The following is a 17332-nucleotide window of genomic DNA, read 5'->3' as shown; positions in this document are numbered from 1 at the left end:
GGCATTATCCGGGCATCCTGCAAAGCTCAACTAATGCAAACTTAATTCTCCTGTAAGATCAATCCCAGGAAGCATTTAACTTGAAAATAGTAAAATTTATTTTTGAGTCTGTAGCTTATTTTAAATACTGGTTGCTAGATTTTATATACTCTATACAAAGGAGAAAATGGATGATCAGAAAGCCCTATTGTTTCTTGTCTTCTGAAGGAGACGGGGAAAAAAACACAAGGCTCATATTGGTTCGCTATGTAGTTGGAAGAGGATTGCAGGAAATCTGGAAAATGATTGCAGAGCATTCCATTAGACAAAGCACACAACAAATGAGAATATATGTGACATATGGGAATTGACACATGAGAATTGGATTATGTCTTTTAAAGAATTATCGGTACGGTTAATACTTATTGAACTCTTGCTATATCTCATTTTATCAACACAACAATCCAATGGGGTAGCTATTGTTGATTATTTCAATTATAAAGATCAGGAAAACAAGCTAGAAAGATTAAGTAACATGTATAAGATTCACTCCTGTGTCTTGTTTATGACACCACATCTGTGCTTTGAACCACTGTTCTATACCATGTCACTGTGGTTCTCAAAGTGGAATCCCATAAACAAATCACTAAGACCTGGGAACTTGATAGAAATGCAAACACTCAGGTCCTACCCTTGACCTACTGAATCAGAAATTCTGGGGATGGGGCCCAGCAATCCGTTTTAACCAGCCCTCCAAGTGATTCTGAGGCTCTCTAACATTTGAGAACTCCTGTCATTTAGCAAAACATTTGGTAAATGTGTTTTGGGTTGAGGTATATATTAAGAAACCATTTAAGAGATTTTTTTCTTTACTACACATTAGAAATCCATCTCTCAGGTTTTCAATGTCAATTACAGGGCACATGATAGCACACACCTTATGTCTTATTTATAAAAATGTAGTTCAAGACTTCGTTTTGTCTGTCTTTGTCTAATTTCCTATGTCAGTAAGTGTTCCCAGTGCCCCTGCATTGTATGGGTCTCTGATCCTGCTACCTTTGGAGAAGCCAATCTTACTCCCACTCAAGTCTTCTGAGTTTTAATCCCCTCATGCGTCCACCCCATTTGCCAACAGGAATTCACCAGTATCTAGCATGGGCTCTGGCACAGGAAACTAATAATCACTAATTTAATAATTTCTTACACGTTATAAGCTCTGATGCTGATTTTAAATGATTATTCTAGGTACTCTTTCAAAAGTGAATTCTTAATACATGCTCACTATCTGAGTGATTTGAGTATAACAAGAGTCTACCAAAGCTAGGCATCATCATATTTTAGTAAGTTATTCATGACCAATGTGGTCACTATTCTTCAATGATGGATTTTTGCAATTAACCATGCTTCCCAAGGATCATGTCCTGTGTAGTGCCATTGTGTGAATTTTAAGACTAGGTCCTAAAAAGTTATGCAGTTTCTGCATTGGTCTCATAGATTATGTGCTCAAGAGAAACCCAGTCCTGTTTATGAGGTCTCTACCCTCATGTCCCAATTACCCCCAACCCCCCTCCTCCAAAAACCTTCACATTGGGGGATTAAGGCTTCAAAATTCATTTGGCAGGGGACCACAAGCATTCAGTCCATAGCAGTGGCTTTAGAAGTGGTGGACACCAAGGAAATCTATGATGTAGAGGAGCAGAGTAGGGGGACGCATTTTATTGTGAGTGCTGAGATCCCAGTAACAAAGTCCTCAAAAATACAAGATTTGTTCTTCTCAACTGATCTCTCTCCATTCCACCCTGATCCTCAGAACTGATTTTTTCAACTTAAATGTGCAAAATTTTCACAGTGCATATTGGCAGCAGTGCCTAAGACTACAAAAGTTATGTTGTAATGGTAACAATGCTACTGAAAAAAATTAAGTCAGGCCTTTCTTATTTCCATCAAGTCTCAGGAAAGCAGCACATTGTGCAGCTGCTTGAAACACCTTACTTTTTGTTTTTCCAAACCTGTAAACCTTAATTCTTTCCCATAAAATTGCTGGTAAGGTTGCTAGAGAATGAACATGGCAAAGACATACTAACCTTTAGCACCCATACATTTTGAATCTGTGAGTCATAGAAGTGACCCCCATTTTGTTAATGAATACACATAGATGAGGCATCCCAGTATGATAGACACATGAACTCCAGTGATGACGAGCAGCTGATACAGTTATCTGTGCTCTCCACACTTCAGTCACCCCTCCTGGTTCATCTCGGCCTGCCAGTCTGCCCCGTCTACCTCAGATATCACTGAAATAGGTCCGTCTTTTTCCTTCCTCAAATCAGACTATGCTTTCCCCTCCCACCCATCAATCACCTGTGGCATTTATTGCATCCTGCCTTAGACTCTACTTATGAGTCTGCATCCTCTCTTTGTAAACTGCCTACTCTCTGAGGGCAGAGGTAATAGCTTATTAATCTTGGATTACCTACCAATAGATATTAATATACAAGTATTTTGGTGATGGGCACTATTTTAAGCCCTTTAGTGTGTTTTCTCAGTCCTTAAGACACCATGATGATAGCTCTTGGTGTCGCACCCATATGTTCTCAGGCTTGGAAATTTCATCCTCCTAGGACCTCCAGATGCCAGGATCACCATCTCTTTGTCAAGAGTTTGCTCCAGAATCCACTCAGTCCAGTGGTGCCACAGTTGAAAGTGCTGAAGAATCACTGTTTGTTTCTAAACCATCTTCCCCAATGGTCCTCATTAATAACGAAATTGGTATATAAGTATCCCAGCTACCTTCTACCTCCCCTGGCCAACAAAATAACTCTGAGACAGTTGTCCTGTATCCATGTGTTCCCACAGTTCCCTAACTTGAGAGATCATCAAATCACTGACCAGCTTTGTTAGACCAGGTTGCTGGTCCCACATGCAGATCTTCTGATTCAGTAGATGTGAAGTGGGACCTGAGAAGTTGCATTTGTTTTTCTTTTTTTTTAAGTTTATATTTATTTTGAGAGAGTTAGAGACAATGTGAGCAGTAGGGAGAGAGGGAGACAGAGAGAATCCCAATCAGGCTCTGCACTGTCAGCACAGAGCTAACATGGGGCTCAAACCCATGAATCTGTGACATCATGGCCTAAACTAGAACTAAGAGTTGGACACTTAACTAATTGAGCCACCCAGGAGCCCCAAGGATTTACATTTCTAACCAGTGCCCAGGTGATGCTGATGCTGGGCACCCATGAACCATGCTTTGAGGGTCTGCCTTTGCTTCAGGCACCACAATGATAATGTGCTTCTTAGCCTGTCTTTCTTGGTTGTCTTTTCTTTTCTCCCTCCCTTGCTCCCTTACCATCTGAGATCATCTTGCAAGTAACCTATTTGTACTCAATCTTTATTTGGGAGCCTGTATCATAGGAAACACAAAACAAGACAATCTCTATCTAGATCATTATTCTTTCCATAAAACACATGGGAACCATCTTGCTTACAGAAATTACTTGTCCTAGGTAACACAAGTGGAAAAGTCCAGCTGTAAACTACCATGTGATGCTTTCCCCTATAAAGTGCTTGATAAATGTTAGAATCCAATTCAATGATCAACTATCTCACAAGTATTAGAACCAGAACCTGCTTACTGTCTGGAAGTCTCAGAGGGACCACTACAAGCACTTCAGGTTTTAGAGTAAAGCCATGCATCCAGCAAGGTGACCAGATTTGCTTAAGCAGTTCACCCAGCACCTAAAGACTGGGGTTGGCTTGGCTCTGCATTGACGCTCTAGTCTTTTAGTGAAATTGAGGACTGGTCTCTGAAGACTCAAACACTAGCCTGGAGAAGTTTACAGCTGCTTGACAGCTGAGTCGGAACATTAATGCCCCCCTCTGGAGATGATTAGACCCACTATCTGCCATCACTGTTGCCCTTTGATTCCTCATTTTATTTTAGCCAAGAGCCCGGATCCATCTCTCTTCAGTATGTATCATCTTTGCTTACCACTCTTGTAAAATTTTATTGTGTTTTTTTCCCTCTTCCTCCTTTGGTGGTTGATGGAAAAATTGTTCCCCACACAGAACAAAACATATGTTGCAGTTTTTGAATGGTCTTCTGATTGAATCACACCATTCTTTAAACAGACTTGTCAAAAATTTAGTGGTGGTTGAATACTCAAAGCTTAAAATAAGACAGAATTCTGGTTTCCTAGATCAGTCAATCACGGAGCATTGGGTGCCCAGAGAGAATTGTACATAACAGGAAAATAATATGTAATTGCGTGAACAATTCACTTTATTAGTTTCCTTGGGATTAAGCTCATACCATCTACAGAAGTTTTGACAGCAAAGGAAGAAAAGAAGGGGAAAACTGTGTGCAATTTTCATAACTTATTCTTAATAGAATAACATTTGAATTGAATTGTGTGATGAGCTAAATAAAGGAAAGACCTAAAGTGAATGCAAGTTCAAGTTGATTTATTTTTAATTAATTCCAGTGATTCTTGTTTCACAAGCCACATTTTAGGTTTGGGGGTTAGAACAATACCCAGAACAACAGAAAAAGTAAATAAAGGAGGGAGCTTTGCATATTCCATGTAAAATGTCAATACCACTTCCACCATGAACAGAAACACTTTAAATCAGTGGTTTGGAGTTCTTACAGACAGTCCTTTTGGAACATCTGATTATATGATGCCTTTGTATCAAGTCTGATTTCATAAATCCATTAGTACAAAATAAGAATTATATAGGTATTTTGAAGCAACTAAGCATTTTCTCTACTCAAGTGTCTGATGGCTGCAATAGACTCCTATTACCACTAAGAAAATAACAGCAAACATTTCTATATTTGCTTATTTCCAGGGCAGGCTTCATGTGTATGTGGTCAGCATAGCCTCCCAGTGTTCAGAAGGGAAGCCCCCCCCACACACTGGGGTTTAATATTCTGCAATTGTCATCTTAAAATTCTTCATAATCTTATCTTCGATTCTAAAGCCCCGGGGCACCTGGGTGCCTGAGTTAATTAAGTGTCCGACTTTGGCTCAGGTTATGATCTCACACTTTGTGGGTTCAAGCCCTGCATCGGGCTCGCTTGCTCAGAGCCTGAAGCCTGCTTCAGATTTCATGTCTCCTTCTCTCTCTGCCCCTCTCTGCTCATGCTCTGCCTCACTCTATCTCTCAAAAATAAATAAATGTAAAAAAAAAAAAAAAAAGCAACGAAAGCCCAGTGGCACGGGACAATGGAGAATGTGCTGGGGGCCTGGAGACAACAGTGCACGTGCAGTACCCCCTCCCCCTGTCCCTGAAGTCTCTAAGATATGGGCTCAGTCTCCTTCTTTCCCACCCATTGGCACTTGGATACCATGCTGGCTTCCTTCTCCTGCATCTGTTCAGTGACCAATGCCACCCTCTGCCCCTAGTGGGGACCTGAGTGTGAGTGCAGGGAAGGTTGAGCCCTAAACCTTATTAATCTAGCGAGATATTGTGGCTCTGATTATGTTATGCTACCTGGCAAAAAGGATTTTGAGAGAAAATTAAAGATGCTAATTGGTTCACCTTGAGTTGATCAGAAGGGGGATCAGTGAAGTGGACCCAATCTAATCTCATGGGACTTTTATTTTTAATTAATTAATTTATTTTTTGAGAGACAGAGAGAGAGAGACAGAGAATGAGCAAGGGAGGAGCTGAGAGAGAGGGAAACAGAAACCGAAGCAGATTCTAGGCTCTGAGCCATCAGCACAGCGCCCAACCCAGGCATCAAACCCACAAATTGAGATCATAACCTGAGACCAAGTCAACCTACAAACTGTGAGATTGTGACCTGAGTAAAGGTCAGACACTTTACCACTGAGCCGCCAGGCACCCCTACCTTGGGACTTTTAAAAGCAGTGAGTTTTTTCTGGCTAGGAGCAGAAGGAAAAATCAGGGACTTTCGAAGTATGAGAAGGGCTTAGTGTAACATTGCTAAATTGTAAATGGAGGGAACCAAGCAAGAAGGAATGTCAGGGGGTTAGGGGAGATGCCTCTGGGAGCAAAGAATAGCCTTCCTGCCTGACAGTCTGAAAAGAAACCAGGACACTGGACCTAGAGCCATGAGCACCTGGATTCTGGAAACAACCTGGATGATCTTGGAAAAGGATTCTTCCCCAACAGTCTGCAGGTGAAAGCTCAGCCTGACTTTGATTTTGACCTTCTGAGAATTCAGCCAAATCAACCTGGGCTTCTGACATACAGAATTGTGGGCTAGTAAAAGGGTATTACTTTAAGAAGGTCAGTTTGTGGTAATTTGTTACACAGCGATAGAGAACTAATACACCTCCATTCTCCCTAAGTGGTCCTTTGGCATTATTTCTTTTTAAGAGGAAGCCGATTACTGCATGAAATTAATGGTTGGTTAAAGTAGACTCTTAAAATACAGCTTTTCTGTGTTTACATACACCTATAAACAGCATTCTCCTATGAAATAATTTATGACAAGGCTGAATAGTTTAATGAGCCATAACATTTATAGTCATGTTAAATAAAGATGACCAAATATGCATTAAATATAAGAATCCTATAGTGTTCTAATACAAATTCTTGGCCTCACTCATGTCAAGCCCATATTTTGCACAAGATAATATAAAACATAAGAAGAATAGTATAATTTTCTACTTCTCTGGCCGTCATGTTTATTCTAAAAAAAATAGAAAGAACAAGACTGGGGAAGGGTATATTATATTCCTTTACCTCTTTTGTTTTTAATTTGAAATAGAGAGAGAGCACAAGCAGGGGAGAAGGGCAGAGGGAGAGAGAGAACGAGAGAGAGAGAATATCTTAAGCACACTCTGCTCCTATGTAGGGCTCAACCCTGTGACCCTGGGATCATGACCTGAGCTAAAATCAAGAGTCCTGTGCTCAACCAGCTGAGCCACCCACCAGTCCTTACGTCCTTTTTGTTTTGTTTCATTTTGTTTTGTTTTGTTTTGCTTCTGTTATTGTTTTTATCTTATTCTGGTCACTATGTATTTTTGATGAAAGTAATTTTACTGTAAAGTCAGAGGGGTCCTTAACTTTCAGCTCCTGTGGGAAATGTGTTGGTGAATAAATTAGGCAAGAAAAAAGAAGGAGAATTGTGCTGGACGGAAGGAAGCCCATGCGATGTGCATCTGGGAGTCAGGCTTGGACCAATCAGAGCTGATCCCAGACTCTGTGGTAGAGTGTTAGCCATCGCACCATTAGAAATAAACTTTCAAACTCTTCTCCTAAAGCACCTGAGTCATCCAGAAAAATAATAAATCAATGATACACACCAAATAAATGAAACTTAAGTCAAGACCCATATTATTATTTTACACTTAATCCCCAATGGAGGAATTTTTATTTCACTTTTTTTTTTTTTTTTGCTGTCACTCAGCCAGGAGACCCTTAAACACAGCTTGCTACCAACCATTATTTATGCTCCGTTTCTGAGTGGCACCTAATAACTGCTAATTAAGTCTTTTGTAGCCTGACTCTGAGCTAATTAGGGTTAATTGAGCCTGCTTGTGCATTAGCTATTCCAGCTCTTGTCCTGATAATCAGGATTTTGTAGCACAGTGAATATTTAGTCAGTCTGTTATCTTAGACTTCTTCCCACTGGGCACTGTGTTACAGTCCTTTGTCATACGCTAATGGGCAACAGTTGGACCACTCTCTGCTTGGTTTGCACCTTGCTTTACCTTGTGTGTGTGTGTGTGTGTGTGTGTGTGTGTGTGTGTGTGTGTGTGTGTGTGTAAACAGTCAAGGAATATGATAGAAGAATGAGTCCCAAAAGAATGGGCAAGCAACAAGGTTGGTGTCATGTTATTTCAGCTTTGATTTTTAATCATTAAAGAGATTCACTAAGGGATATCTTCTCTCAGTGAATGAGACTGGAGTTCCTGAGGTTCTGTTTGTGCTTTATAAATAAGACATTTTTAGTTCTCTTCCCTAGTCCTATTCATTAGTTAGATGGCTGTATCTTTGAACTGATTTTGAACTGTGGGGTACCGGGGAGCAGGATACATATTATTATTGTCATCATTATTACTATTCTAAGCATGACCACTTAATTCATGTTAACAGCCTCTCTGAGAGTCAGCTCCAGTTCAGACCACTGGCAATGAAGTCTGTCTTTGAAATTAAACAACAAAAAAAAATCATTTAGCTTGGAATCTGAGTCAACTGTTCAGCTATCTTTACCACAAAACCAATTCTACATAAAAACGAATTGTGAAACATGTCTTCTCTTTAGTTTTCCTGGTCACACGTCCCAAGGAGATTAAGTTGAGTGACAAAAACGCAAGGATGATTTTTAACATCAATTCACAGCTTTTCTAATCTCACCAAGATGACTAGCTAGTCAACAGTTTATTTATGTATGTTATCTGAGGAGCCAGGATTTAAAGCAAAATATTTGGCCATGGCAAAGATTAAAACAGTATTTCTTTAATGACCATCTTGAAGGGGAGATGGAGAGAGCTCATCTCTGAAGCAAGAAGTCCACCTGATTTTTTTTCTATCTAATAGACATTTAACTAGAGTGTGTGGAATAATGAGGGACTCAGGGGATGAATTAGTGAATGAATGTGTATGAATAACACTGTAATTGATACTGTTACCTTCTGTCTCTATTTACACATGCAATCTAGATATTTATGTCACACAATTCTTTAAATATTTTTAGCATTTATTTATTTTTGAGAGAGAGAGAAGACAGATCATGAGCAGAGGAGGAACAGAGAGAGAGGGACACACAGAGTCAGAAACAGGCTCCAGGCTCTGAGCTGTCAGCACAGAACCCCATGCGGGGCTTGCACCCACGAACCATGAGATCATGACCTGAGCCACAGTCGGACGCGCAACTGACTGAGCCACCCAGGCACCCCTCACACAATTCTTTAAATTTTATACTTCTGTTGGCTTGGCAGGTGAAGAGATTGTTAATTTCAACCTCTCCCTTTAAAGATGATGAAACTATGGATTATAGAAGTCAAGTGATAGATTCAACGTCACTCATAATTAAATACTGGCAGCACTGAAATCCAAACTTGGGTAAAATTGATGGATTTCCTTGTGAACAGAAATTCTGAGCACTGATATTGTCTGTGTCTGGTCATTGGATGCAAGCTCCTTTACCCTCAGAAATAAGACCAAGCCAGGGCACCTGGGTGGCTAAGTTGGTTGAGCATCCAACTTCAGCTCAGGTCATGATCTCATGGTTGGTGGGTTCAAGCCCCACATTGGGCTCTGTGCTGACAGCTCAGAGCCTGCAGCCTGCCTTGAATTCTGTGTTTCCTTCTCTCTCTTCCAATCCCTGCTTGCACTCTGCCTCTCTCTCTCAAAAATAAATAAATATTTAAAAATAAAATAAAATAAATAAGACCAAGCCAGTTACAAAGGCCTGAATTCCAAGCCTCCATCTCTGCACTAAGGCCCAGGGAGCATCCTCTGGCAGAAACCCATTTAATACAGGCTATTGATGAATATTTATTTTATTTTATGAAATTTATATAAATGTGGTCTAAGTAAGTCTTCATTACAAAGCTTTAAATTTACAATAGAAAATTTCCTTTAAAAGCATCCAAATAATAGAACTAATTAGTTATGTATGTGTAGATGTGTCCAGAGGTGCCTCAGTGGCTCAGTTGATTAAGTGTCTGACTCTTGGTTTCAGCTCAGGTCATGAGCTCATGGTTTTGTGAGTTCAAGCCTCACATTGGGCTCTACATTGGCAGCATGGAGTCTGCTTGGGATTCTCTCTCCCTCTTTCTCTGCCCCTCCCCAACTCGTGCTGTCTCTGTCTCTCTCAAAATAAATAAATAAACTTAAAAAAATGTTCGGGGCTTTTGAGTGGTTCAGTCAGTTAAGCCTCTGACTTCAGCTCAGTCATGGTCTCATGGCTTGTGAGTTCAAGTCCTGCATTGGGCTCTGTAACTGACAGCTCTGAGCCTGGAGCCTGCTTCAGATTCTGTGTTCCTTCTCTCTCTGCCTGTCCCTGCTCATGTTCTCTCTCTCTCTCTCTCTCTCTCTCTCTCAAAAAATAAATAAACATTAAAAAACTTTTAATAAAAAATTTATATAGATGTGCCCATACATATAAAGGCTCAAACAAAATTATAAATAAATGGGAGTATATAATTTTATAAGCAAAACCTATGTGTAGGTTTGGTTTCATTTTAATTACATCCAAAATTAACCAATAAAATTATTGTTTAATACATTACCACTGAGCTACCCAAAACCTGTGTCATGGTCTTAAACCTATATTTATTTATTTTACATGTATTAAAAAAAGTATTGCCAACAATCAGTGCTGTGTTGAAGTAAAATCTAATTACTTCAGTAGGCAGGGGAAACAATAGAATCGTGGCCTAAAAAAACTGCAGTTTAAAGCTTGCATGCTGCTAAGATTTTTGATCTTACTAGTCAAGTTGGTATCAGGGTTTATTTCATAATAGGGATTTTATGATTGAGGAAAACAACCGTGATGGCTGAGAACAAGTTAAATGGATTTTGTCCCAAGTATGGTTGCAGAGAATGACGTGAACACGTCCCACAGCGCTTCCCAGGGGATTCCTCCACTTCTTTCCTCACAGCTCCTTGCATTCTACTGTGATTAATATTACAGGAAATTCTTGAGTTTTCTAGTATGATTACAAGGACAGGCAATTCTTGGGGGAAAGGAGCATGCAGAGGGCTGATAATTAGAATTAATCCAATTATTCAAGGATTCATGACTAGTTCTTATTTTATCCACATTGAACCATTGCCATGATTGTACCTGGAATTTAATTCATAGGGACTGACTTTAATTTCCAGAGATGACACAGAGATGTCAATGCCATTTCAAGAAGTTTTATAACTCATAGTTCCCAAGGTAAGGGGGCATGCCACACCATTGCAGGTCTATGTGGGGAAATGTGCGATTTGAGCAGGAGGCAGAAAAAGCAAAGGAGAACGTGTTTTCCAGAGCTCTGTTGTGATTTCTAGGGAAAGAGTGAAGGAGATAGGGTAGGCAAGCTTGAGCAAGGTTAGGATTGGACAGTTTACTATTAGCAGGCTCTCAGCTATAGGGTAGTCTCTGGTTATGCAGCACCTGACTGTGGGGTGACTGAGGGCAGGGGCGCATAGACTCCTTGAGAGTTACATCAAGGTGGTATTAGGGAGTGGGCTTTGGATTAATTGGTTTACCTAGAGAAACTATGCTTCCAAGAGATCACTTCCTGTCTTGGAATCAGCTAGCTCTGGGAGGGGCAGCCTCTCCCAGCCCGCTAGACACCAAGACGTCCAAGCATCATAAAATATAGAAAATAAGAAATATTATGATACAACCTCCCCTGAAGTTCTCTCTCTCTCTCTGTCTTGGCCTGTTCAACTTCAAAAGGAAAGATTGGTCAAGGAAGGAGCCAAACTTCAATGAAAAATCAGGGGTTTTATTTGGGCATCATACATAATACTAAGATAATTATTTTCACTTTTGACTATGTTGTGATGTGTTTCTCATCAATTACATAAAATATTAAGAAATTGTTCCATGTATAGTAAACATCACACAGATGTATGCTACCATTTGCTAGTATTTAAACATGTTGTGGTTTTCTATGCAAACTACTACTTAATATATCTTTTATATAATCTTTCCCTTCAGAAACACAGTCTCTCTCTCTCTCTCTCTCTCTCTCTCTCTCTCTCTCTCTCTCTCTCTCTCTCTTTCTCTCTCTCACACACACACATGCAGACACACAAACACAAGGAGGAAGAAGGAAGAATTTGGAAGTCCTAAACATAAATAAGCCTTAGATTTGATAACTGAAAATAAGCATGAATTAACTCCAGAATATTTTACTGGGTTCTTGGACTCTTTGCATTTGGAGGACTTAATTCAAATCTTTACATTCCAGTATCTAGACATCTATTTTGTTTTTCCTTTTTTTCTCGCTCTTTCTCTCTCTGCCCTCCCAAAAAGATAAAAAATATAAAGGAAAATCAAGAAAGCTCCTGAAAGCAGAAGTCATTTAATCAAGGGTTTATTGGGGTGCCCGGATAGCTCAGTGGGTTGAGTATCCCGTTTTGGCTCAAGTCGTGTTCTCAGGGTTTTTGCGTTTGAGCCTTGCATCAGACTTGCTGCTGTCCTCTGTCAGCCCAGAGTCTGCTTTAGGTCCTAAGACCTCTTCTCTCTCTCTCTGCCCTTCCCCCATTCACACTCTCTCTCAAAAAATAAGTAAAACATTAAAAAATTTTTGAACTGTTTACAACAAACAAACAAATAAACAAACAAGAACTCTGAAGAAGTAACATTTAGTAGACCTGAGGAAGTAAGGGAAAAAAAGACATGAGAATTCTCCAGGCAGAGGCAAGGCTGAGCTTGGATATTTGAGATGGCTAGGAACGACCACAAGGTATGAGCTGTATGAGTGAGGAGGGTGGGGGGAGGAGGTGCGAGCGGTAGGCAGGGTCCCACCTGTGCAATTACATAGTGAGAGGGGGAATTGAATTGAATTCATTCTGTGATGGGAAACTTTTGAGAGTTATGTCAAGTAACATAACATGGTTTATGTTTTACAAAGATGACTTTGATGTTTGATATCTTAATTGGATGCTGGCTTCACAAATATATATTTTCGCCAAACTCATCAAGACATATACAATACCTGTGTTTTATCATCTGTGAATTGTGTTTCAAGAAATATTTTTAAAAGAAGACTTCCTGCAGTATGAAGATTCATGTATATCCAGGTAGTGTAAATAGAAGCTGCACAGATTTTTTTTCTTAGTCATCAACTGAGAGTCACTGAAAACTGGAGAGAGACAGAATCAGATTTATACCTTTGAAAAATAACTTGGACAAAGGAGGACAGAATGGATTGGAAAGCCCGAGAACAGGAAACCTGATTAAGGACCCACTATTGCCGAAGCACGGGTAGGAAATAAGGGCGGGTTTAGCACAAACTCGGAAAAGAAAGAATAATTAAAGTACTCAGGAGACAGAGTTGCCATGATTTAGTCATTAAAGGAGTTAAGATTGAGAAAAGTCTAAAATGATGATTCTTCGGTCTCCAGCTTTGGAGATTAGAGAGAATGTGGTACATTTTTTGAGATAGAACTTATAAAAAGGGTAAATTATTTGCACAATGTTTATTTTGGGATGTTCAGGTAGCACACAAGAGGAAATGGCCAGTATGTGGCTGTAGATAGAGTTCTAAGAGCTGACAGTGGTAAAGTCTGTAAATGAAAATTTGTGAGTTGTTAGTGAATGAATATTGGTTAAAACCTTAAGTATGCATATGGATGTCCTGAGAGAGTGTTAACTCCATGGTGCACAGTCTTCAAAATGTCAAGACACTTCCTCATTATGACAGGATGATCCAGTCCTCCACATAGCACATGCCACTGAAACAAGTCTTTATTAAGTGCTTATCATGTACTTGGTGGTAAGTAAGGCAGTACGGTGGATAAAAAATAAAAAAACACCTGTAATTTACATGGAATTTTTCTCTTAATGGGAGCCAAATGCATAAAACAGTTACCAGAATTATTATACCCTTTGAAATCTATCAAGTCTTAGTCCCCATCCTATGGAGGAATTACCGTCTATCGAATGCCAAGTATTTTCCTGAAACTGGGTGCTTTTCACATAAACTGTATCATTTTGTGATAGGTTGAATCCTAAGGTGTCCCGAAGATTTCCTTTCAGTGATATACATATGTACTGTGCATAATCGTGAGTCTGAATATGAGAGATTTCACTCCCACGATTAGGTCATGTTTTATGGCACAGTTGGACGTAACATGATCTAAGCACGTAGAGCAATTAAAAGCAGAGACTTCTCTCTGGCTGGTGGCCAAAGAGGAAGTCCGGGAAATGTGTTCCGCCTGGGTTGGAGAAATGCAAACATCCATCTCACAAATTGCCCATGGGATCCACACGGTGAGGTACTACAGGCAGTGTCTAGCTGCTGAAAGCATTTCCTGACCAAAAGCTGGCAAGAAAATGAGGACCCCCTGGGCTACAACTGTAAGGAAATGAAGTCTGCCCACAGCTTGGAAGAAGATCCTAAGTGCCAGGAGAAAACCACGGTCCTTGTGGCACCTGGGTCGCTCAGTCGGTTGAGCATCCGACTTTGGCTCAGGTCATGATTTCACGGTGTGTGGGTTGGAGCCACATGGGGTGGGGGTTCGAGTCAGCTGTGCTGACAGCTCAGAGCCTGGAGCCTGCTTCAGATTATGTGTCTCCCTCTCTCTGTGTCCCTCCCCTACTCATGCTCTGTTTCTCTCTGTAACAATTATAAACATTAAAAACATTAAGAGAAAAAAGAAAGAAAACCTTGGTTTCAGTCCCGTGAAACCCTGAGCAGAGAGAGTTTCCAACCATTCTGTGTCTGGATTTTTTTTTTATTGTTTATGTATTTATTTTTGAGAGAGAGATAGAGAGTGAGCAGGGGAAGGGAAGAGACAGAGGGAGACAGGGTCCCAAGTAGGCTCTGTGCTCTCAGTGCAAAGCCAGCCCCATGACTTGAACTCATGAGCTGTGAGACCATGACCTGAGCCAAAATTAAGAGTCGATGCATAACTGACTGAGCCACCCAGGCGCCCCCAGATTTTTGATCTACAGACACGATGAGATAATAAACGGGTGTTAAACTGGTGGCAACTTGTTATGCAGCAGTAGAAAACTAGTACATATTTAGTACCCAACAGGTCTCCAAGCGGAGGCCGAGAGAGATGAAGCCACACTCGCTGGCTCCCGCTGCTGCTGCTGGGCAGCCCAGACGGTAACCCGGGTGTGCTGACTCCAGCCCCCTGCTTCCCTCACAGCACTCATCCAGAGAGAGTCAGTGCTGGTGCTGTGGGCAGAACTGAGGCATCCTCCCCGGAAGCCCTGGGTCTCGCCTCTGAGCTGTGCTGTCTGCTGTACCCCCAAGACAGGGCCAGCGTCTTACCATCTGTCTGGCTCCAGGGAGAACAGTGAACACCCTTCTCGGTGCCAGTTAATCTCTGACCACGAGGACTGCTGAAGAGAGGTGGGAAGGGAGGAGTAAACTCTTGTTTTTAGGAACCGGGCTGAGACCCCTGATTTATTTCACGTTGTTTTTGGAACAGTAGCTAATGATTTGGACTCACTACCCACTGGACTAGATTCAGGGAAGGCTGTGTAGGTAGAATCGCAGGAGAACACAGTTATAGGGCATTAGCCAGTGCGCTTCTGATTCGGCTGAAGTTCGTCTTCCCCCAGGCTCAGGAAGCTTGGCGAGCCCGGGAAATATTTACTGTGGTCTTATTAAAAGGTGTCAATATCTTCCTATTTGTACATAAAAGGTGTGTGTTTTAGTTCTTCCTTTCCCCAGATAAACCCAATACATTTGTGTCAACAACAATATAATATTTATTTCTCTTGGTGTCAACAACAATATAATAGTAAAGATGCCCAATCCTTAGGTTCCTTGCCTTTAACACGAATATAGCAAAACCTCATAGAAACAGTGTAAAGATCAAATGTAATATAACATACACTACAAACTGCAAAGTGCTATCTATACTAGGATGTTACTAGATTAGGCTCGATGTAGTTGTCTATAAAAGCAACATAATAATAAGAATAAATAATAAGAAGTGTTTGAAGCTTTAAGCATGTAGAAACTACTAGAGATGAACAGTCAGGAGCTCAATATATTTTGTCTGTGTTAAACCGCTCACACCCTATGTGTCTGTCTCTGTCTCTGTTTCCCTCTCTCTGTCTCTGTCTGTCTCCCTGTCTTTGTTTCTGTCTGTCTCTTCTCTTACTCTCTCTCTTTCATACACCATGTTATTATTATTATTATTATTATGAGATGACCCATTTTAACATCTTCACTTTTTTTGAGAGAGAGAGATAGAGAGAGCAAGCAGGGGAGGGGTGGAGAGAGAGAGAGAGAGAGAGAGAGCGAGAGAGAGAGAGAGCGAGAGAGAGAGAGAAAGAGAGAATCCCAAGCAGGTTCTTTGCTGCCAGCACAGAGACTGATGTGGGGCTCGAACTCACAAACTGTGACATCATGACCTGGGCTGAGAAAGTCAGGAGTCAGATGCTTAACTGATTGACCCACCAGGCAACCCACCCCCCATTCTAACGTCTTCAATCAATTCTTATAACACCTTGAAAAATGCTCAGGTTCCATGCTAAGTGTGCACAGTGACACGTGATCTCACGCTCCGCCAGACTCAAGGTGGTATCGCTCACACCGAGTCTGTGCTATTGTGAAAGTCAAGTCACTCTGCCTGCAGTAAATGGGGCTATGCTGGAATCAACCATATCAGAACCATATACTAGACTGGAGAAAACTGCCAAATGAGACTCTGAAATTGGTAGGAAAAAGAAATGGAATTTTTCAGCTCCTGAAAGGGAATTACCTTCACTGGTGAGTGAAAAAGAAGAAAAATTACCAAGAGAGCGTTAGAGAGTTACTTAAAACACATTTTTATGCATTGGACAACAGCAAGAAATTTGTCAGCAGTGAGCAGCAGTATGGTTTGCCAGAGCTATAAAAAGGTTATGCAAACAGTAACCCAAAAAGAATAGAAACACATTAGAATTTATAGGCCTAAATTGCTCACTATGTAAATGAAGCTTTCAAATATATAAGGTTTATGGAAATTAATGTCTTATATTTATTACTCAGCTCCGAGATTAAAATTGGAACCACACTGATTAGGTAACGTTACAAATCAATTCCCACAGAGAGAAATAATAATAATACATCAAAGTACAAATGCTCTGATTAAACAAGTTGATATATAAGAAGAAAGACGTGTGCTTTCTCTGACTGCTGTTTCTGAATGCCAGTCAGTTTTCTCCTTATTCTTCCCAAAACAATGAGCTGAGAGTAAGCAGACAAGCCGCTTATGACACTTCCTATTTCAGGCAACGCCCAGAGAGAAAAAAAGAACAAGAAAGATCCAGGCTCCTTTCCTGCAAGTTGAATATCAAATCATGTATGTGTAACTCATGTTGCTGAATGTGGAGGCTCTGAAGTTGTTACCAATCAATATAGCATTTAGCCAAAGAGAAGGCAAGAAAGCAACAATGTATCACTGGTCCGCCCTTTTCCCCAAGCATCTCCATTTCCCTTAATCCTTTCAGGCGGGGGAGCAGGGTTATAAAGCAATGGGCAAACTATTCCAGGATTGAAGCATTCACGGCTCAATTCATCGCTCTATGAAAGCTGCTGGGATCCAGGATGTCTCAAAACATTAGAACATTTTATTCCCATGTGAGGAGAAAAGATTTTACTGGAAGATGACAGAATGAAAGTAAATTTAAAACCCCAGTGCCTTTCAGGGTCCCGTGTGACCCTGAAACATCAGAACATTTTAGCCCCAAGTGAGGGGAAAA

This window comes from Suricata suricatta, chromosome 1 (genome assembly GCF_006229205.1).
Source record: "Suricata suricatta isolate VVHF042 chromosome 1, meerkat_22Aug2017_6uvM2_HiC, whole genome shotgun sequence".
Classification (NCBI taxonomy): Eukaryota; Metazoa; Chordata; class Mammalia; order Carnivora; family Herpestidae; genus Suricata; species Suricata suricatta.
This window is presented reverse-complemented; position numbering follows the sequence as displayed.